This window comes from Pagrus major, chromosome 5, assembly GCF_040436345.1.
Source record: "Pagrus major chromosome 5, Pma_NU_1.0".
Taxonomy (NCBI): domain Eukaryota; kingdom Metazoa; phylum Chordata; class Actinopteri; order Spariformes; family Sparidae; genus Pagrus; species Pagrus major.
This window is the reverse complement of record NC_133219.1, coordinates 39,027,686-39,051,313: the sequence shown is the minus strand read 5'-3', so window position 1 is coordinate 39,051,313 and position 23,628 is coordinate 39,027,686.

Genomic DNA, 23,628 nt, shown 5'->3' with positions numbered 1-23,628 from the left:
AGCTTTATAAATGTTTAGTAGTTCAACATTAAGGGAAATACACATCAGCATGACGAGTGTGAAGCAACCAAGTGTGGTCGGTTAGCTTAGTTAAGCATCGTCAAACCACAGAATGTCTTTTTGTTTTCACGGCTTGTACATTGGAGGCATAAAATGTGTTAATAAGTGAGCTTAACGGTGCTGTTTGGTGGATTTTGTGAATCTACTGACGGACCCTGGTTCCAGTTGTTGTGCTAATCAAAGCTAAACGGCTGCTTGAGGTATATTTTCATCCAAGTCATCCACAGGAATGACGCCTGAAGAGGGAAAACTAACATTTAATGTCACTAAACACTGAGAATATGCATGATTTTTCTTTTTATTTGAATAATCATCTCCAGTGGAGGTTACAGAGGTCACCCACCTTTTAAACCGACCGCTGTATCACGGTTGGTTTATCACAGCGACTATTTTTACTCTTTTATCTCTCGGTCCCTTTTGTTTGGCTCGTGTGTCTCACACCAGGCAGCGTTTTTTATTGGCCCCCTTTTCCCTTTTAGGGCAATCCAATTGTTCAGGAAAAAAAAAAAAAAAGCTAAATATTCAAGGCAGTTGTCTTGGCCCGTCTTTGCTGTGCTGGCAGCGGTGTGCAGGGTTGGACCCGTGCCTGTCCTCTCCCACCCTCTTCCTGCCTTTCATCAGCCCTAGAAACGGTAAATGCTTTGATGTCAACAGACACTCTGGCAGACGGCCTTCGAGCCTGGAGGACAGTAACCTCAGCGAGAGGAAGATACTGGGTGGAGGTGTGTGCGGGGGTATAACACAATTACATAAATGAGAATATAGGATGTGTTAAACATGGCGTGATTATCAGAATCATAATGTGCACAAAAGACACGCAAATGTAGTCGACATGAGGATAAAATTAATAAGTCAGATGAAAAAATACTGACATTTAATAATAAATACTTTTTTTTTTGGCGCTCTGTTCAGATATTTCTTTATATTTAGGGAAGGCTGGATGAAGGATCTGAGCTCTTTGTCCTCTGAGAAACATGCACAATAAAAAAAAAGGATCACGTGTCTGCAAAAAAGGATCTCCTGCGCCCTTTTCCCCCGAACAAAGAGAAACATTTACAGTGTGGTTTCTCTCTTTTCAGGCAGCCAAAGCAAGATCTGGCCTGTTCCCTTTTATCATAAATGCAGTGGGGGGATGGATAGAGAAAGAGAAAGAAAGGCGGTGGAGTGGAGAGGCACCAGATCAGTGACTACAGCGCCGGGGAGTGGCAGTCAACTCATATCCAGCGCAGACCGGTTCAAACCGAGGTCTGCGATGAGGAACTACAGCATGAGCTGTACACAGGCTTAGGATTAGTCAGCGTTTGGCTGGAAGATCCTGCCATAAAATCAACTGCCCGAGACATAAGTCAGTGTCTTGTTTTATGAAATAGTGCGGGCTATGACAAAAAGGCTCCGCTTGCTTCTATATTTAGTTTGTTTTATCATTAAAAAGAAGCAGCTGCATCTTTTCCTGGAAACAGGCATCAGAGAGTGAGACAAATGGTTATATTCCCATTTATCAGACAAAAAAAGACCTTTTTGTTTATGCTGCTTATTTAAAATAAGCTTTATTAAAACAAGTGGAGGAGGTTACCAGCAGCCACCCACCACTAGCTGCTTAAATGTGACAGTAAGAACACTTCAAAAGATACAAATCAGATTGTTCAGGCCTCCAGTGTCAGTGCCAAAACACTGCAAAACTGTTTATAATACGAGGAAAGACTTTAATGCTCTGGAGCTCTCACAGATTGTATATTTGTGGCAACAATCTTGAGGTTAACCTGTTCATAATATGGATTAATGCACCAGGAATGAGCTGCGACGTGGCATCGTGACTCTGCAAAAGTTGAGTCACACCGCTCGCGTGGCAAAGTGCGCTGTTTGGGACTAAATTAAGGTGAGGTTTAGTCGTAAAGTCAGGGGTTTTTAGAGATTTTAAAAGTCAATTTGGTAAGAAAGTTGATTTGTGAGTCTCCTGACGCTTTGAGATCCCCAAATCCTGAGTCAAATAATGGAACGATTCCAAAATATATGAGTCATAATTTAGTTTGCTGAGCAACACTTGCCTCATTCAGGTAATTCTGCATCATCATCATCAGCCTCCATCACAGTTAAATGAAAACAGAGCCTGCTGTGAATGACTGTTTAGTGTGTCACTTTCAGATCCTTTGTAATCCTCAAGCACCCTTTCCCTTAACACCGCCAGACAAAGTTGCCTCCTGTCGTGTCGAGTGCGTTTGATAGTTCGGACCAAAGCGCTGGCCTATTTTTCGCCCACCGTGTTGTCAAAGGCAGCTGCTTGACCGGCCTGCTCGGGACGGCGCAAAGGTCAAGGGCTGCGTGGTGATGTAAGCTTCATACAGGAAGAGGGTCAAATATGTGAGGAGAAGAAGAATGCAGGAAAAGAATGGGCACTCAGTGAGAGTCGGAGAGTTTTCCACGAAGCGCCGGCGTGTCTGACTCACAGCTTTTCCCACAGGGGCCCTCGCGTCTGTAGTAGCATCATCCGGCTTATCTCATACAAAAGAGACAGACTGAAAATGAAACACATTCCCTGGCATCAAAAAGGAGGGATTCCTGGAATTTGGCACATTTTGCTCTCTCTGATTGTCTTTGTGCAGATGTCATTCGCTGGGGAGCGAAGCTGCTCAGGCTGAGGGGCCTCTTTGTTGTTTCACCATGACTCATTGCATTGTGCGTGCATGCCCCTCGCTCTGGCACGCAGTTTGCCCAAGCCTCACATTAACACCTCTGTCCGTGTTGCGTCAGTGGCCCCGCGTCGGAAAGATGACCTCCCATCACCTGGACGGCGCCCACAGAGGGGCCGCCATGACGCTTCATTCACATCAAAACATTTAAAAACGTCATGGCGGTTCAGGATCGCTTTCTTTTTCCGACAGCGGTCCTTCCTGTCGCTGCAGCTGCTGCTTGATTTGACAAACATGCGATGGATGCAGATGGTGAGCAAATGTGACCAAATATGGTTGAAGTGCTGTTGTTTCCAAGGAAAAGGAGGGATCCTCATGTGGTGTGTTTGCAAGATTAAATTCTTTCCCATGAAAAAAACAGGTTTGATTCACACTTTGGTCGGACTGGATGTTATTGATGTTAAAACAACTTCAAAGCTACACTCTGCTAACAAACCCCTTCTCATTAACTTTCATCAAGTGAGACTCTGGACCCTGTTCTTAGAGTGATGGGAGTGACGTCTGGCACCGTGCACGTACTTTAAACTGCATCTGGCTTCGTCCTCAAAGTGCTGTCAAACACTCGGCTGTGAGTCTGTTAGTTCGACGGCCAAATGCAGCTTTGGGATCAGGGTGGGGAGCGACTTCTTCAAAATAAGAGATAAAAACGCAATAAATAGTTTGACAAGATTGAAGTGAGCCAAAAATATATTCTTAAATAAATCATAAAACAAGTCTACAGCCTGCCAGCAGCTCTGTGAGGCTGTACCTGAGGCCCAGTGATGCACTGAGCTTAATGCTAATGTGAACCTGCTAACAATATACTGATTAGCAGTTACACTGTGCAATGCTGTCAAAATTCAGCAAAACATAAGGAGAATTTATTTTTTGGGGTCAGATAGCCAAACTGAGGGGTCGACCGGTGTCGGTTTTCAATGTCCTTGATTATAATAATCAGTATCGGCCCTGAAAAAGACATATTTTAGACAGATATTAATTTGCGGTAAAAATGAAACTGTCAAAATTTGTAAAAGTCAAAAGTATAAAGTACTTTACTTGAGTATTTCCATGTTCTGCTACTTTATACTTCCTCTTCACTACATTTATTTGACATGTTTGGTAACTAGTTACGGCAGTTCCTGATTATTCAGTGTTCACAGGCTGTTAGTTGTGACGTGTTACCAATGTGAAACGTGTTGTTGCTCAGCTGTTTCAGTTGAGATATTTCTGTCTGGATCAAAGTGGTGCGTGTGACGAACACTGTCGACCATGTCAGCCTGCACGAGCTGTAGCAAACTGCACCCAGACCACAACATTTTGCCTGTATGCAAACACGTCAAGTCCAGTTTTGTTTTGTACACTCTCCAGGTCCCAGTGAAAACCACGCTGGGCCTTTAATATAAACAGCGGCCTGTCAGATGTGATATTAACTTGGCGTGAGTTTTGTTGATGGCTGATAGCGATGCCGTGCGATGATCCCACAGCTCGAGGTCAAGCTTCATATTTCAAATGTTCTTCTTGAACTTGAGATAAGTGACCAGAAACCGGCCCGGTCTGGTGTTATTCCTGACCACCTTGCAGAGTTAGTGCTGTGTAAGCAGACAGCGAGCAAAGCCCCGGGGCTGAATCTTCTACGAAATGTTCTGACCCTTGGTAACCTCGGCCTCTGCAGCTCATCCCCCCTGACAGAACGGTCTGTTCTTTGAGTTTGTGTGAGATGAGTCCCTGGAGCTACAGCAGAGTTATGTCCAGGGCTGGGTCAGGATGGGGGCCTCTATTGTTCGCGTTTGTCTGTATCAGTGTGTGTTTGTATGTTCTGTCAGTGTGTGTGTTTTAGGCAGCTCTGGAGAAAGCCCTTTCCTGTGTGGCGCTGGAGGTTCCTTCTCGGGCTGGGCGGCCGGCGGCCCTGCAGACATGCTGTCTCGCTCCAGTTCCACCACAAGGCCTTACCATTGTTCTGCCCCTCACTCCCTGTGTCCTGTTCGGTCTGCCAACCCGCCAACCCCCACACCTCCACCCTCTCCTCCTGTCTCTTGCCCTGCAGGTGCAGCTGATCCTTGGCCCGGCGAAGGAGGAAGTGCAGGCCCAGAAACAATAGCAGAGCTCAGCTCCTATTTATACATCAATTCTTTTTTTAATCTATATGTTTGACTGCTTATTTTGGGGGATTCGACATCAGTATGTTCAACTTTGTAACCATGCTGGGTCGTAAAACCCCCTGTGTCAGCATACAAACATGTTTAGCTTGTTGCTAGCCAACTAGGTTAAGGCATTCCCCTCCTGACGTGAATGAAAAGTCCACTCTGTGCGCTTCTTGTATTGACTAACTTCTCTGTGCTGTTGAAATCACCCATATCTCCCACAGAGATTATTTCCAGTAGCTTGATTTGTATCATAAATGGGAAGGAATTAAAATAATAGCTGCAGTTTATCTGAGACACAGTGTGGCAAAGTGTCTACTTTACTGCAATGAAAGTGTGATGTAATGAACGGACGTTGGCGCAGTGCAAAGGTGAAAGGTGGATGATAAGGGTCTTATGAGAGCGCTGAGCGATACCGCTGCTCGATGCTGGTACAATATGGATCAAAGTGCTTGGCTGGTAAAAATGTGGCAGACAGATAGTGTGTAACAGGGCGATGAGGGCAGGACGGTCACTCTGTGTTTTGAAAGGTTTCTCAGACTGAATGAACTCCGGACTGTAAACCTCTGATAGAGGAAACTGAGATTATTGCTGTTCGCTCACACCCCAGACAGTCAAACAAGTCAGAGCCTTATCCAACATGTTTCCAGTATAAAATGGTGAGGAAACCTGTTTGACCGTCATTTGATCAGTGGCTGTTTGAACCTTTACGTTCCCTCGATCGTCACTTCTTGAAGCGCAATAACAGCCAGAGTCAGGAGCCGGTCGGGGCGGGTCGTTCACAGAACTTTCCCTCCGGGGATCAGGCTCTGCCTCCCGGTTGTCAACAGTCACGAGTGATTTATTGTTAATTAGTGTAACAAAAGCAAGTTAACATCGATAAATGATGTAAGTGACACCACTTACGATATGTGAGTGATGTTAGGTACATTTTGTGTTTGGAGTTAAGTCACTTACGTTTGGAGACCGAGTGAAGTTATTTTAACCCAAAATCCAATCAAATCTAACCAAACTACGATCATTTCACAACATTAATAACAGTCCAAAATCCATTATATGTCAACCGTTTGTCAGCAAGCTTTATTTTGGAGAGAAGATAACTTAGATCACACATAGAAAATGAAAAAAAAAGTTCTCACTTGGCCCTCAGGGCTTCCGTAGTGAAATAACCAACACTGTGAATGTCTTTTGCAGCTGTATTTTATATAAATTATGTGCAAAATGTGCATCGTATTCACTTTTTGCAGGTGAACATAAATAAATATTAGATGTTTTGATATTGTAGCAACCTTTCCAAACACTGCCGAGTCTTTTTCTCCCACCGTTTATGTTCGGTTAAGTTTATTCTAAACTATTTGAAAGTTGTTTTTTTTAACCTCATCCTGCACGTGCAGCTAATACTGACACTGTACTGACACCATGAACTGTCTGTGCTGGTGCATGAACACATCAATGGATCAGATCTTTGACAAAGGACAACATGGCAGCACTGTAAGTACTGTAAGTTTGGTTTTGTTTTCTAAGTATGAAATACTTGTTTCCCATTCTCTCATATTCTAGGAAGAATATTATAGAGGCCGATGTCATACTTCTGCAGTACTGACCCGGTCATGGACCATCTCACAGAAGTCTACTCCCTGTACCAGTCATACTCTCATCATGTGGCCCGGCTGGTTTGCCAAAGCCTTCATCTTCATTTCTGCACTGAGCTGACATCAGTAGCCAGATTAAGAGCTCTCGCTGCCCACCATCGCAGCCTAACGACTACTGACTGCCTCCCTCTCGCTCTGATTCTCCTAGTGATGTTGATTATAGGCCAAGATAAATACTCCCTCTCACATCTCAGCAGCAGCAGCAGCAGCTGAGGAACAGAGCGGAGGAGGGAGGACAATAAACCAAGTGGAGTTTCTGAGATCTTAAAGCTCAAAGTCAGAGGTTCCACTGAAGACTTACTCTTTCTGATCTAACGATGGATCGGCAATAAATGTTGTACAGATGATCCCAGACGATGTTTCAGCTCAAACTTCTAAGTAGTTGTTCAGCAACAACCTGTTAAAAAAATACATTCCCATCAGCTTCAGCTTCACTTCATGTAAACACTTGTATCAGTCTCATTGTGTAGTACTTGCTATATTTTTAATTTTGGCTGAATTTTTCCGTATTGATTGCAGTGGACTCAGATCAGCTGTGTGCCGGCTGTTGGACACTGGCTCCTAATTAATGAGTGAAAGCAGCTTGGGTCATACCCCTCTCAGCCAATCAGGGCGTGATGACGGCCTTTTTGTGAAGGCTGGGAATGACACCTGGGTCAGGCTGGTTCTGAGTCTGTCCTCGACTCACTGCAGACCTCATCCCAACAGACTGTCAGACAGAAACTCTGCGCTGTTGAGATTTCGTCCTAGTTGAGGGAAGTTGTTTGTGTGCTGAGTGACCAGTGAAAGTCTCCCTTCAACTTATCTACCTGCATCAGACAGTGTGTGTTGCTCGTCTTTCAAACAGCCTGAGGCCTGCAGGTTTTCTTTTGTTTGCTCATCTTAGCTGAACCTCTTGAAACCAAAGCCCCTCTACACACCTTCAGTTTTCCCATTTTATTTTATGTAATTTTGGACTTGAGAGGTTTTAAAAGCATATTTCAGTTTCATTGTCCCCTGAAAATGCATTTTTCCAGTCAGTACCACAACATACTAATTAGCAAATCTTAGCATGCTAACATCATCTCCAAACCTCAACATGCTAGCATCATCAGTGTAAGCATGTTACCGTGCCGTGAGCATTAAGCTCACCGCTGTGCCTGATTATAGCCCTGCAGCAATGAAGACTCTTAATCCTGTCTTATCTTGCCAACACTAAATTACCATCATCTTCCCCGTATCTCCTTTTTAAAAATCAAGATCTGATCTTTGTGAAGTGGGCAAACCTTTATGGATGTACTAACAGACACAGTATCACATGAAGAAATCATTAGATGATGAAATCCTCGTCTCACTTGATGTAATGAATCGAAGGTTAGGAGAGGACAGAGATTTTTATATAAAGATACATCACCTGCAGACAAGCATTGACAGTTTGAATGAGCATCTGGACACATGTCATTCAGGCCACTGTGTGCGTCAAGTATCAGTAAAATGTGTGTTATACAATGTGAGATTGCAGAGCAGATACGGTCTGATTTTTATTGCAGGATTGAATCGGTGATGCACAATGTATCACAAGCGAACAAAGCGCATTGTCCCTTTGAAAATTACTGGCAGTCTATTATGTCGCACGCCCTGATGGACTGAGCCGGACAGCTGTTTAAGACATCAGCGCTGATGGAGAGAGCGAAGACGTAAACCCAAGCGTGACTGCAGCAGACGGTCTTCAGATCTGCTCTCCCAGTGGCGTAAGGCCTGACGTTTGCCCACTCAGATATGGATCAGCTACAAAGCAATTGAGCCTTATCAGTTTCCTTTTTCTTTATCAAGTTCCTGCCTCAGCTGATGGATGTTGGGCAGGTCTGCAGCTATTGTTACTCACATGTTACTCTGGAACTGTGAAACTGTCAGAGCCACATCCAGATGTAAACAAACAGACTGTCGGCCTATATCGCGCTGTTCACATGAACCCGACTGGAGCTGCAGAGCTGTAATCTCATTTCCAACATTTCCCCTTTTTGGGTGTCACATACAGGTTTTTCTTTTTGTAAATATTCTCATTTTAATTCCTAATAGAAAATGTTCTGGTTACTGAGCAATTGTAAAATAACAACTGAAGTTGTTTTGCAGATGTTACACCCATTTTTCATCAGTCCTAATTCTTAATAATTCTCAACGGACACACGCATTTATTTGAGTTGAGTTTGAGTCTGTTGAGACAAAACGTTTTCATTGGTAGCATTAACAAGTTGTTGCACCACATCTAACCTCCATTTTGTTACGTCTGCTTCCCCACAAGATCACACAGGAGACATCACATGAGGTGGTGTAGTGTCACTGTGTGTGTCCAGCATGTTTTCTGGTTTTTGTGGTGTCTGTTGTCTTTTTCTTCCAGTCTTCTGTTTTCCCTCCACACCTGCGCTGCATCTTCCCCTCCTTCCAGTGTTTTTCCAGCCTTTTCCAGTAATATTGAGCATCCAACACTGCAGTTTCTGTGACAGACGGACGTCCTTGCTTTACAGTTAGACGGCACATAAAGAAGCACACTTTTCTATCTACAGTACACAAGGAGATGTTTGCTCCAGTACATGCTGAGTGCGTCAGTGTCATGAGACAGGGCTGTGGTGCTTTCTTCAACAGATGTCATGTTGTTTTCCTCCTCTGCTGCACAGTTTTGGTTTGATACATTTGACTTGATGCAAAATGTAAAGTCTCTATCTTTTCCCTATCAGGCCTCCTGACAGTGAACAGTCGTTCTCTCCCATCGTGTCAAATCCAGCAGATTGGTCAGTGGCCTTAGACTTTAAACTATGATGCTCTACCTTCCCCTCTAGTGTCAGTTTTGCAGATAATCGACAACATCATGTAGACATTTGGTTTGTTTTTTTCCCCACCAGATCACAAGTCATGAACACAGGAGAGAAAATATATCGCCAGGGAAAAAAACTTTCTCACTTGCCCCTCAGAGCTTCCACATATTACTGTTCCTACAGTATCGAGATTTAAACACAATATATTTTCCCCCATTTCACACTTTAATGGACCTATTTTTTTTTTGTGTGTCATACAACAAGTGCATCCTCACAGAGCATAAAGCATGGTTGCAGACTCTTGTTGTTGTGTTAATACTTACATAGTCAGTTAAGTTTGCACCACCAGTGTTATTTTGCATAAATATAATGACAATAAATAAAATAACACGTCTAACAGACTTCTTCTATCCTAGCAATCAGTATTTTCTTTTACTGGAAAGTGTCACTATTTACAATAAAGATCATCTGCATTTTAAGTTAGTTTAAACAAAACACACATCAGCTGACTTCTTCCATGATAACATATTGAAACTAAAGAAAATCTATCCAGTCACAAAGTGAGCTGAGGACACAGAGGAGGGCTGAGGCTGCACACAGAGAGCTTTAATGCTGGATCAGCACACTCAACAACAACAACAACAGTGAGTAAAAAACCTACAGAGTATCTGCCTGCATGTGCGTGGACAAAGCTGGCTGGCTGGCTGGCCCAGAACCGGTTTCAAACCTGTTCAGATTAACCCTGTGGGTCAGATCAGAGGGAGCCGGAGAGAGCATAGCAGAGCACACCACACCACTGCTTTATCCAGGCAGCCTGGCACCTACAGTAAAGCCTATAAGCAGATCAGCTGTCAGCCGGCCAGAACAGACGTACCGCACCACCGTACACAAAACTGGAGCCTCGACAGGCAGAGTTTTGTGTTTTAGTGACACAATTCTCTGCTTCTCACCAGGGAGAGCTTGATCTTCAGAGCATTGTTCCTTTAATTAGTGTTCAGAGCCAGCCAAAAGCTTTGATAGACATGGACTCTTATCCCTCTTAGCGTATAAAGTAATACTTAAGAGACTAGTGAGGGGACGGCCAGAGATCATCACAGGCCAAATCCTGCTCAGCTTTCTGGACCAATAACCGGGCCAGAAGATCTCACCACTGACTCATCAGTGGCTCCATACCTGCAGATGATGGAGGAGTTAATTTCTTTTAATCAGATTGTAGAGTGCTGAGAACACACAGGCACTGCAAGAAGTTAGAAACACTAAGCTTATTATTGACCATAATCATGAGTCATTCATTTACCCGGGCTGGAGTTATGTCACAGGTCGGCTTGTTCAGGACGCATTTCAAGGCTCACGGACAGCTTCTCTTAGGCCGCAGTGTTGCCAGTGAAATGAAATGAGACTTTCTCCAAACAACAAAAGTTTTTGGCAGGTTTGCACCAGCAGTCTTTGTCTGTAACCTCTGATCCAAGCCACCAGGAGCTGTCACACACTGTCTGCTTGGCTGGTGTGCTAATCACATGGATCTATTTACTGCAGGTTAACCACAGCGTGCGGGAAGACGGCAGAAACATGCCTGACTGTTGACTCACCGGGGTTTGTCTGCTACCTGGAGCAGGTCAAACAGTGAGGTGAGACGGATGAGATTCCTGTCTGCATCCACGTGGAGGCATTAAAAACTGGTTCAAACCAGCCATCCTGAGTTTGCAAAATGGGACACATGTTTCCTTTGTTCTGTGCACTTGCATCACCTTGTTGTGTTTGTCGGTGATCTCTGTATGGGCGGCGAGATCAGCTCACAGATTAGATCACTGTAACCTGCTCTTTCTGTCAAACCCCTGAAGAGACTTTTCAAAATGAATTTACTTTAGATTTTAATTTTGTCATCTTGTGTGCGTGTAAATATTGTATCACCACTGACAGAAGTTAACTTTTGTCAAACAGTGTAAATGTGTGACTCTCTCCTGACATCATTCACATCACGATGTCGGCCGTCGGGAGGCTGCAGGGAGATTTAACCTGCTGATGCTAAACTGGCTTTTTAGATTCAGGGACAGGAAAAAAAAAAGTGTGGAGCAGTTCCAGTGTGGATGCAAAGTGGAGAGCGCCATCTGGTGTTGAAACAGTATTACTGGTTTACTAATGAGTCTGAAAGTCATTTGATTTACTGTCTCAGCTTTCCTCCACACTTTCTGTATACATAATATGCTCCTTTAACAGCTGGATATCAAACAGTAATAATGTTTTCAGGTGAAAGTCAATCAAATTATAGAAAGCTGTCTTTTATTTTTTCTTTGTGGATCATAATACAAAGACAAGTCCTCACTGATTACTGTTAGTATTTATTATGTACGTAGAAATAAATATTTAAAGTCCTAACCTGCCAGAAAACAAATTCTAATGCATGTGCTAATTGGTGCATTAGTGAAAGTCAGAGACGAGCACAAATTAAATATATAAATGAACTTAACTGTCTTTAATGAACGTTTCTACAACAGCAGAAGGTTCTTTTTTCTTTTGACATTGTTTTTTTTAACTTTTGTCTTCTAATTTCAAAACAGGAAGACATTTCAGCATTGTGATTAAACAAATATTAATAAATATCTGAAGAGTTTTCATTAAATATATTTTTTTTAAATAAAGAAACATGTTAGTGCAATAAAAAGAGGTGTGTTTCTTTCAACCAGTACAGGAAGACATTTTGACAGTTTTTCATTAACAATATTAAGAATCAATAACATGATACAATATGATGACTTTTTTTAAAAATTGAAAAAATGCTACAATCCAATAAAAAAAGAGCCATTTCTCATTCAACCAGTACAACTTAGTTACCATCACCATGGTAACCTTTAATTCCAGCTGGGGAGCTGACAGATTTATCAATGAGTGCAGTTTAACACACACTGTGGCAAACACACGTACAAAGGCTTTACAGCCAGCAGCTCACATCTGGTGTCAGCTTTTCAACAGCCAGCACTCACAGCCACGGGTCCTTCAGAACTTGGCTTCTCTAGTTGTTATTATTAGTTTATTGTGTATCTGAGTTGTCCTCGGTCACACATGCAGCATATACAAGTGAGCATAGATGATTAAAGGGGCTGTTTCTGTGTCGAACCTCATCACTGTTGTGTATATCATTCATGGAGACACATTGTACAGGACACTGGCACACCGTCACACTGGTCTGTTTCTTTGGGTCATGTCCCCATCTAGTGGTCAAGATTTATACTTCACCATTGTTCCTCTGCAGTGTCAGTAAACTTTTATAGCCCTGACTGAATTACACTTACATTCACTGAAGAGACGCACACTTCTCGTCCTGCTGCACGGCTGTGATAAAGAGCTGCAAACAAAAACCAGAGCATCACACCAACACGGACGGCCTCTGAGGTAAAACAATAAACAAAGGAGCTCTACGCACGGCAAGAACAGCACTTCCTGTGTTTGCATCCAGCAGCCAGAGCTATTTTCTCTCCATTTGGCATGCTGATTCTTTACATTGTGCTTTGTTCGGACTCCAGTGGTCATTGTTTTTTCTGTTAATTCCACAATTTGTCATGGGCAAAGCTAAACAGATAGACACAGGGGGGGAAAAGCCCAGAACAAACATGAGGCTTATGAGTCAGTGCGTTTGATGCCTGCTGGAGAAAAGGCAAAAACAATGCTTTGATCTACTCAAAGGAGAAAGTACACTATGACTCATTTTCTATTATACCCAGTCCCACAACAAGATGTGGCCTACAGTGGAGACGCTAATAAAGTGTGATAACCAACAGCTCATTAAAAAACAGTGTGCAAACTAATCTGTTGCCAACTGTGCTCAAGGGAGCGCATTTCAAATGACTGAAATGTTTTCTAAATCTATTGTGCAATTTAAGAGTTTGTCTGAGTGACTTATTACTACATATTACAACACTCATCCCTTTAAATCAGCATCCGCAGGAACGTAACAAATGTTCCTTGCGTTGATGATTGATATATGAAGCCCTAAATTAACATTCCCATAAATTCACTGAACTTAATCACAAAACTTTTTCAATCAAAAGTCACCAAATATACAATAAATGTGCTGTATTACATATCAATACAAGAGTGAGTGAAGACACACATCTGATTCAACAATAAAGAAATGAAATGAACTCGACTTTGGACCGACCAGCGTGGTACTGACCTGTTCTGAAAGTGTGTGCATTTTGTGACGTCGTCTTTTAGTTTTCTTCTTGAGTTTAGTAGATTTGTACAAAGGCTCATCTAGCGACAGGAGATTTTAATTAGTTCAGGCTGCTACTACTTTCATTAAACTAATTGTATCAGGGGCTGATGGATGGTCAGATCGGCAATAAAACCATTCATAAAGAGGAAGAGAGTTTCTAATGTTCTAATAAGCCATCAGGGAAAACTTGGGGGATCTTCCTGATGAGCTAAAGAGCTGAAAAAATAAATCCATGTCGTACTGGAGGAGGGTAAACACCTGCAGCACTCAGAACTGTCAATACAGTTTCCTACATTTCCATATAAACATCAATGTAGCAAATAAATTATTGTCTTGGGGGGGTGTATTTTTTCTTTTTTGAAGAAAGAAGATGACTTGCTGCTCTACTTAACACAATGTAGGCAAAAGTTGTGTCAGGTGCTCTTTGAAAACAGGAGAAAAGGTGATTGTAAAGGTGATCCAGTCACTGCAAAAGAGAAAATATCAAGAAACATGGACGAGGACGAAATTAAGAAAGAAATGAGCTTTTCTAAATTAATTTGTCTCTTTGTTAGATTACATGTTTTCACTGAATATCAATAATTATAATACAAAACAGTTAGTCATACTTTTTGTATTTAGTTTAGTCAATAATATCATTGATTCCAATAACGAATGAGTCGAACTTCTGAGAAAGACGAGAGGTTCAGCCACATGAGATTCAACAATAACAGGCTGTGATGCTCTCAGAGGTCCTGGATCTTAATAGACAGGCAGCACCGACTTGTCTTGTGACTTGAGACTTGTTTACGACTTGGACCAAATGACTTGAGACTGGGTCCAAATGACATGAGAATTGGACCAGATGACTTGAGACTGGGTCCAAATGACTTGAGACTTGCTTAAGTCTTGGACTGAATGACTTTGGACTTGCTTGGGAATTGGACCAAATAACTCAGGACTTGCTTGAGACTTGGACCAAATGACTTGAGAATTGGACCAAATGACTTGAGAATTGGACCAAATGACTTGAGAATTGAACCAAATGACTTGAGACTTGCTTAAGTCTCGGACCAAATGATTCGGGGCTTGCTTGAGAATTGGACCAAATGACTTTGGACTTGCTTGAGACCTTGACTAAATGACTTGGGACTTGCTTGAGACCAGAACCAAATGACTGAATAGAGGCTGCTCAGTCTCGCATGTTTCAAACCGATATTTCTGTGACCTGGACCACGAGGTTCAAAGAGAACCAGCCGTTGAGGACGTGATGAGGTCTTTGTGGTTCTGTTGAACACTGCAGCAAAGAACCAGCGTTCTGATTACTGCTGCCAAGTGCCCGATTAAAAGCACAGTACCTCTGTGATGGCGCAGAACCGGGCCCCAGAGCCTCACTGTGGCAATATGTTTCAAACATATCAGCTGCATTCATGGAATTAAGGGTACAAAGAGGTTAGCGCTGGTGAATGCTCGGGGCCTTGGGGGCAGCAATACAGGCTAATTTGACAGATATTTCTATTGTTGCTGTTGCTAATCTAATGCTACAATGGTCCTTCCTCTCCCTCCCCCTGTATTTTCCTCCTCTGTCATCCTCCTCCACCCACTGAGCCGAGCATTGCCAGGCCACCAAGATGGCTATAATTATCCCGACAAACGGAAATATGTGTTGTTGGATTTGACACGGCCATTTTCACTTTAATTGCTGTTTAGATGCCAGCAGCGCCTTTTGTCACGCAGCGCAGTTTAATCATGGCGGGGGAGAGAGAGAGCGAGAGAGAGAGAGAGAGAGAGCTGGTGTGTGCAGATCCAACTGGAGCTATCAGCATGGAGATGAGCTGAAGTGTCAGCTGTAGCACATAAACACAGCCGCTCAGCACGCAGAGCGTCGCCATAATTACACAGCTTGAGTCGCCGCGCGGGGAGACTTGAGTGGTACGTGGATAAAACCTTTTAATTCTGAACCTGTCACGAAGGAGGGGATGATGGATGACAAAACTTCTGTAACAATTTAAAAATGGAAGGGTGATTCTTGACATGTGCTGGATACTTTATTTAATCGCCTGATATTTTTGTGTTAAAGACGTGTGTGTGTGTGTGTGTGTGTGTGTGTGTGTGTGTGTGTGTGTGTGTGTGTAAAAACTTTACAGCTTTATTTTGGTATATATGTATATATATATATATGCTGTCATCCCTATGGATTAAGCTTGAACTGCAGCTTCCCTACATTTCCTGTAACACAACTCAATAAAATTAATTTCTTTCAAGACAACTCAAACGTACACCGTTACCTTGAGTAAACGTGTGGATATTTGTGTTTGAACAATGTTGGAAACATTTGGGATAATGTCAGTAAAAGATGAAGTAATCAGGCCTCAAGGTCCTTTTTTTGCTAGAGCGTGCAACAAGTGATGAGAAATCTCTGGAGACATCAGTGCAGCAACGTCTGGATCAAAACTGGAGGATTTTAGTCTCTCATAACACTCAACAGCTGATTATTTCTTACATAAATCATAAATATGTTTTGCAGGCAGTGTCGCAAAACGTTTGGTTACATTGCTGAAGTCTGACAGCAGTAAAACAGCCAATTAATAACAATGTTTTGAATTTATATACAAGTTGATTTAATATTAAAAACAACACATCTATCCTGCTCACTACGAGGCTTTGGAGTCGCTCAGTGCTGCTAAAACATGATAGTTTACCAAATCTACGGAGCCCAGGAGGTGACATGGATGCAATTTAGTAATTTGCACACGCTGTAAATGGACTTGCATTTCTATAGCTTGCTTTTCCAGTCTACAGACCGCTCAAAACGCTTTACAACACTTGTCACATTCACACACTGATGGCAGTGGTTGCCACGCAAGGTGGCAACTGCTCATCAGGAGCAATTTGAGGTTCAGTATCTTGCTCAAGGACACTTCGACATGCAGCTGAGGGGAGCCAGGGATTCGAATCAGCGACCTTCTGATGGCTAGATGACCCGCTGTACCTCCTGAGCTACAGCTGCCCACACGGCAGACTCGTACTCAGGCTCGATCAGTCAGTTCCCGCCTGTCCACTACATTTTGGAGCTTCAGGAGGAAGATTGAAGGAAGTTAACTTGTATTTAGTGCCACTGTCTGTATCCGTGATACTAGGCCTATATTTAACCGACTGCGACTGTTTTGGCTTTCCACTCTCTCAAATGTATGGATTTTGGCAGTGTAAATGACTTAATACGAATAAGTCACACGCACAAGTTAGTAATTGGCGCGTGATTTAAAAAAACACATCCATGTCACCTCCCGGGCTCCTTACAAATCAGCTGGCAGACCACACTTTGACCCCATTAAGCTGAGCAGGATGTAGCCGTCAGTCACAGGAAGTATAAATACTCTACTGTATATTTAACCTTGTTACTTAGTTTCTCTTGATTTTGTGTTTGAAGGTTGGAGGTTAATTTCCTGTCCTTCCCACACTAGACCTCCCTGATCCCCCTGAAGCAGAATTATCAAGCTGTCCATTCAACTCATTAATAGCGTCAGTGTATATTAAAAATGGCCACCTTAATGTGTGTGACACTTGGAGGACACTGGCATGCGTGACATATGACATGTGTGTGGTAAAATAACAGGCGTTGTTTGCGTTATGCACATCAGGGGTTACACACATGGTCAAATGGCTCCACATCCAGTACGGTAATTACACAGGCGCCCTTGTTGTTTTGTGGCAGCACGCGGCTTAAAAATATGGAAGCAGATCCGGATCTGCAGATAGGGTCAGAAAATCTGTTGCCTGTGAGGCGCCTGGAGGCTGCACGCTCTGCCCTTGTTGTCGCTCACAGTCCTTTGATGGGCTTCGAGAGTCAGATGGGAGAGGAAGTGCATGGCAGAGCGTGGTTAATTCCCATCGGAGCCTCACGGAACGACAACAACCAGGGGGCAGTGAGAACTCACGCTGCCAAGTTTGACGCAGCAACAGTGGAGAGCATGCATGTTTAATGGCCTGCTTTACAGAGGGGACGACACACGTTCGCCAGCATGTAGCTCAATTAAATAGGAGGGGAGGAGATGGAGGATGACATATATACTTGATGCCGTCTATGGAAAATTACCGGAGCGGCACATACTGCATGTTGCGTGTGTGTCCTTGCCTCCGACGATGCAGCCTGAGTGGTGCTCAAGGTCCATGTTCACGCAGCCTCCTGTCCCTCAGCCTCATGTTGTACTGTGAGATAATACACTGTAAACTGAAGATGCCTCATCCAGTATGGCTCATTAACAGTGCTGGTAGCCCCTAGTGTTTATACTACTCATTAACACTGTTAATTATGTGAGGAGGGAAACTAAATTTTCTTAAAGTCACTTTAAAAAAAAAACACATAACAATTGCTCTGCTGAAGTAATGTGTGCAGACTAAGAATGAAATCCTCGATCCTTCATAAACTCTCCAGTGGTTAACCTCCCGATTACAGTTGTGAACGAGTGATTTCAACACTCTGCAAGAACTATATGACATAATATTATGTAATCTTATTTTATGGATTGGATTATCTCGTGCTAACAAGCTGGTTGACTTAATTCAATTAGATGTGACTTGCCTTTCATATTTGGGATTACACGTAGCCAGATAAAGAGGCAGAGTCCCGCCCCTTCCTGTGAGCCTTGCTACCCTTTGACTTGAGCCATGAACTACACATGTGATATCTGTCAATTTAAAAGCTAATTTTGGAAATCAAAAAAGTCAGTTTGTCGTTGAGAAAGTATAATACCGTTTAGATGGATGTAAGAAAAACAAGGGCCGTCATCGTAGCACGGAAAAAGTATATAAAAATGTGAAAATCACAACAAATCTGGCAGAATCCACCTTTAAAGAAACTTCAAACTATATCGAAGGTTGAACTTTCACATTTTGACAATATTTCACTGGGATTTTCAATACTGCGTTTCAACAGGGACATTTGAAAAATGACAATAAGCTCTTATTTTCATGTTGTAGAGCATGCTGGTTATACAACAAGGAGAGTTAGCTTTGTGTGCATGACAATATGCAGGACTGGCTAAACGAGGTTTCAGTTGACTTTCTCGAGTTGAATACGTATTTTATAAATTGACGAATATCGTATGTGTTATTTGTGGTACTGTTTCTCTCTCCATTAACCGCTGTGTGCAACTGAATCTAGTAGATGTTGAGATATTTTACTGGATAAGTATAAGCTTTCACCTGCTGGCGGTGCTAAAGAGAAAGTAATGGGATCACAGCATCATTGAGCTTCATCCTGTGGGGACCATGGCTATCTGCACCAAATTTCATGGTAATCCATCCTTAAACCCGTCACTCAAAATCAAAAGACATCAACATCATGGTGCTGCTATAGGAAAAGTAGGAAAACTTTCATTTCGGTATACAACCCTGCGTTGTATAATGACGAATAAATGACCTTGTGCCTTGGATTCACCCTCTGGAGACTTTGAACAAGACTGCATGTCAACCCATCCAGTAATTGCTGAAATATTACAATCTGGATCAAGGTGGTGGACTCACTGAATGACAGCGCTACAGCTAGAGTACACTGGATAGGACATTTTTTCAGCTCTGTGACCTTGGCTGTATTATCAGTCCCTCCCACTGTGACTTTATCCACAGTCTCTGCAGGACAGAATCAGCACTGACCTTAATACAACATGTTCTGAATTAGTTATCTGAATCTAATACTTTGGCAGCCTTGGGATGGGGTCGGTCATCACTTGTAAAAAGATATCTCAGCTGTAATCTGATGAACATGTTTATGATTCACTCAGATGGAAGATTAGTTGTTGTAAATTAATAACTAGGTGTTTTATTTCATATCCACATATTTTAATATGCTGTAGTGAACATGTTTTTTTTTAAATCGCCTGCATAGGAGCTCTGGGTTGTGCAGATCCTGGGAGACAGGAGACGGCCACAAAAGAAATGTGATTCCAACCAGAATAAATTAAATTAAATCCCTGGTTGATTAATTATAGGGTAAAGGCAAGCAAGTTGAGTCAGTTCTTTTAAATGCTAGATTAAAAATATATATACATATATATGGGTTAGAATCAGAGAATGTGTGGAGGCAAAAAACAATCAAACAAAAGGAAAATATTAACTGGAAGGTATGACAGCGTAATCGTTACTTCTCCTGCTCAGATCTTCTCAGCACAGTGACAGTTATCCTCGTGCACAGTGGAGATAAGAAACTTAATTTGCACCTCTCCTGTAGCCTGCTAATCTGCCAGAGACAATATGCCTCCTCAAGCATCAAAAAGACTTATCAGCAGCAAACCTGAGATATTGCAATCCAAGTGACTGGCCAATTAATATGACATCCATACAGGGGTCACATGACGTCACAACTGTTTCCTTCGCCCAGTTGAGCTTTTTCCAGACAAATGCTTTCCGCACAGTGCGGTACTGTCAACCCTGTCTCTTTGTAATTGCATTAACACACTGCTCATTTCTGGCGGCTCAAGAGGTAAAGCGGTCCTATCCCCGACCCCTGCAGTCTACATGTGGACAGGGATCCTTGGGCAAGATAGCAAACCTCATTTTTATCGCTCTTGATGAGCAGGTGGCGCTTTACATGGTAGCCTCTGCCACCAGTGTATGAACGTGTGTATGAATACGTGGATGCTCTCATGTTGTAAAGTGCTTTCAACGGTCGCTAAGATAAAAAAAACCCAATATAAATAGTCCATTTAAAAGCAAATATTTTTTGAAAGAAACATAATCCAAGTAGACTAGATTAGATTCAGTTTAAAAGTCATTGCACAGACAATGAAATGCAGTTTCTTTTTTGGACTTTGCTCAGAAGTGGTCAAAGTGTTGAGGGTCCATGAAAGCTACTCCCAGAAATGTATATCTGGTGACAGCTCAGGGTTGAAGGTCAGGTTGTTGACCTTGTCCCTGTGGACCAAGCCAGAATTGATGTTGGTAACACCATTGTGTCGTCTGCAAACTTTTGAATGGTATTGGAAGCATGTACAGGCATAGGTGAACATGTTAAATGCATGCAACTACAAGCGCAAATCCCAGTCTCTGGTGTCAAAGTCCTGTCCACTGAAGTCAGGACTGCAGGGTCAATGTCCAACTTCCACTACAGACTGAAATCACACCCTTACATATGCAGAAAACAGACGTAAATAACAACCTGGTATCAGGTTTTAAAGAAATGCACTTCCAACTTTTTCTAGTTCTGGTTGGTGTGAAATTAAAAGCACTTATTTTAAGTTTCTTTGGATGTAAGCACCTGCAGAATAAACATGTTATTTTTTGTGTAACTTTAAAATGCTCAGAGTGCTACAGCTAGAAATCTGAAATTGTAGCAGATGAAACATGTTTTCTTAAATAGGTGTAGTGCTGCCAAGTGAGGAAATAAAATGTTCAGTTTGCATAATCCAGCTAGCGAGCACTACCTCTCCACACAGGGGGAGAGCTGACAGTCATCTACTGCAGGTAATACACTGACTGGGAAAAATGTACCTCATACACATTCACAGCTTCTCCAGAGAAAAATTGGGAGAACCTTCCAGTATTTTCTAAAAATGTTTTTCTTATGAATGTCTGCTGCTTGGCTCCAGTTAATACCAGAGTCCCATCATGTGTTTGAAATGTGAGAGTATGAAGGAGTGACATTTTCTAATGTCAGGGATCGTTGTGAAAAAGCTCTTAATATTCAGCGGGTATCCCCTGGCACACATCTGCCCTCTGCCTCCTCAATGTCCCATGCACTATTAACCACTAGCCTTTATGGAAATACTGATGCCTTTCAATATTGATATGACAGCAACTTCACAGACTGACGTGCAAGACTTCAAACAAAAGATCCAGTTAAAAGCTCTCGAATGACCTGTGTCACCGAGGGAAATTAATGCTACATGGAGTTTTACTCCAGGATCTGATGACAAAGAGGGGCAGTGTTTCAGTTAACACACCTGTCACTCAGGTTTAGTGAGACAATGCAGGTTTTCCCCAGACTGACACCAAATGTTTTAAAAGGAGATCACAAGGGATGTATCCTAATCCAGATGTTTTTTGATGATGTCATTGCGGGATCGCGGGATTTGAACAACGGCAATGGTTACAACACCATTGGCTTCATGTGCACGTTGACTACACACAAGATGGATTGGAAGGAACAGTAGCACACTGTTTCAGAAGTGTGGCTGTGCTACCACGAGGCATATGTATAATATGAAAGGGGTAATATCACGAGACACACGTATCTAATGTTATAGCCAGGTCATTAACCATAAGTCTCCAACAAGTCGCTCATAAGATTACCTGTGTGTGTCACCCCGAATATGTGTACGTATATGTCTATATAGGTTAGTAAAAGGGAAAGAAGTTAAGCAAACACTTAACAAACAACAAAGAATAACACAACAGCTGAGAGATGCACAACAGTTGTCTCTCTCCCAGTCAGATCAGCAACCGAACCGAGGTTCGTTTACCGTCCACTGATCGGACAGAAACATGACGTACTGTGGTCACACACATGGATCAGCGCAAATTAGATCGTAGAGAGCATAAACACATACAATCAGCATACAGTGCGTTATACCATAGGTAGGACTCGGTGGTCCTTTCACAACAAAATGTAAGCAACACGCTATAACTATCTGTCTCTGCCCAAACAAAAGCCTCTTACTTGGGTTGCTCATTGCGACTAGTGTGCGTCCCATCCAACTCCAAACTTGTTGAAGGTATCTCATTAAAAAGGAAAAGAAAATAAGGTTCAGGTGTCAGAAGATATGTCCAATCCAATCCAATCCAACTTTATTTGTTAAGCACTTTAACACAACCAAAGTTGACCAAAGTGCTGTACAGAAGAATAAAAATGACATATAAAATACAAAAATAAATTAAAAGACAACAAAAACATGAGTAAAAAATAATAAAAGCCACGCAATACAAAGCAATAAAAACAAGGAGATAAAATCGACGTCTTACTGGGTGTCGAAGGCCAAGGAGAAGAGATGGGTTTTAAGAAGTGATTTAAAAACAGACAGAGAAGAGGCCTGTTTAACATGCTGAGGCAGATCGTTCCATAGTTTAGGAGCCGACACAGCAAAGGCCCGGTCCCCTCTGAGCTTCCGCTTGGTGTTAGGCACACTCAGGAGCAGCTGATCAGCTGACCTGAGAGAGCGGGCGGGGGTATAAGGGTGTAGAAGCTCAGAGAGGTAGGGCGGGGCAAGACCATTCAGGGATTTAAAAGCAAATAAAAGAATTTTAAAATGGATCCTAAATTGAATGGGCAGCCAGTGGAGTGAGGCTAAAATGGGGGAAATGTGCTCGTGTTTACGTGTGCCAGTTAAAAGACGTGCAGCTGCATTTTGCACCAACTGGAGACGGGCAATGGAGGACCCACCAACCCCCACATACAGTGCATTGCAGTAATCCAGCCGAGTGGTAACAAAGGCATGGATTACTGTCTCAAAGTGCTGCCTTGTCAGAATTGGCTTTATTTTGGCCAGCTGCCTCAAATGGAATGCAATTTTACAACAGCCTTGATCTGACTGTTAAGTTTAAGCTCAGGGTCCACTTTAACCCCTAGGTTTTTGATGCTAGGCTTGATGTATTGGGCCAAGGAACCCAGGTCTACGGGGGGGGGGGTCTTACTTACTTAAGTAAGACCCTGGCATCGAAATCATCTTTCTTTTTAAGAGGCACATAAATCTGACTGTCATCCGCATAACAATGAAATGAAATGCCGTGCTTCCTAAGTATGGAACCAAGCGGGAGCAAATAGAGAGAGAAGAGGAGAGGGCCAAGAACTGAGCCCTGTGGGACTCCACACAAGAGAGGAGCAGAGGAGGATACAGAGTCACCAAGGCTGACACAGAAAGTTCGATCAGTCAAGTACTACCTGAACCACTCCAGTGCTATGCCCCTGATGCCCACCCACTGCTCCAGTCGTGAGATCAATATGTCATGGTCCACTATGTCAAATGCAGCAGTTAAATCTAAAAGCACAAGGATAACACAGTCACCAGAGTCAGTAGCTAAAATGTCATACAGAAGTACTACTCTGCCAGTGGAAACGGTTGTATCATGCCTTCAGTATGATACCTGTCGCTCAGAGGCGGCCAGCTCTGGAGGAGAGAGTCAGGTGCAGGG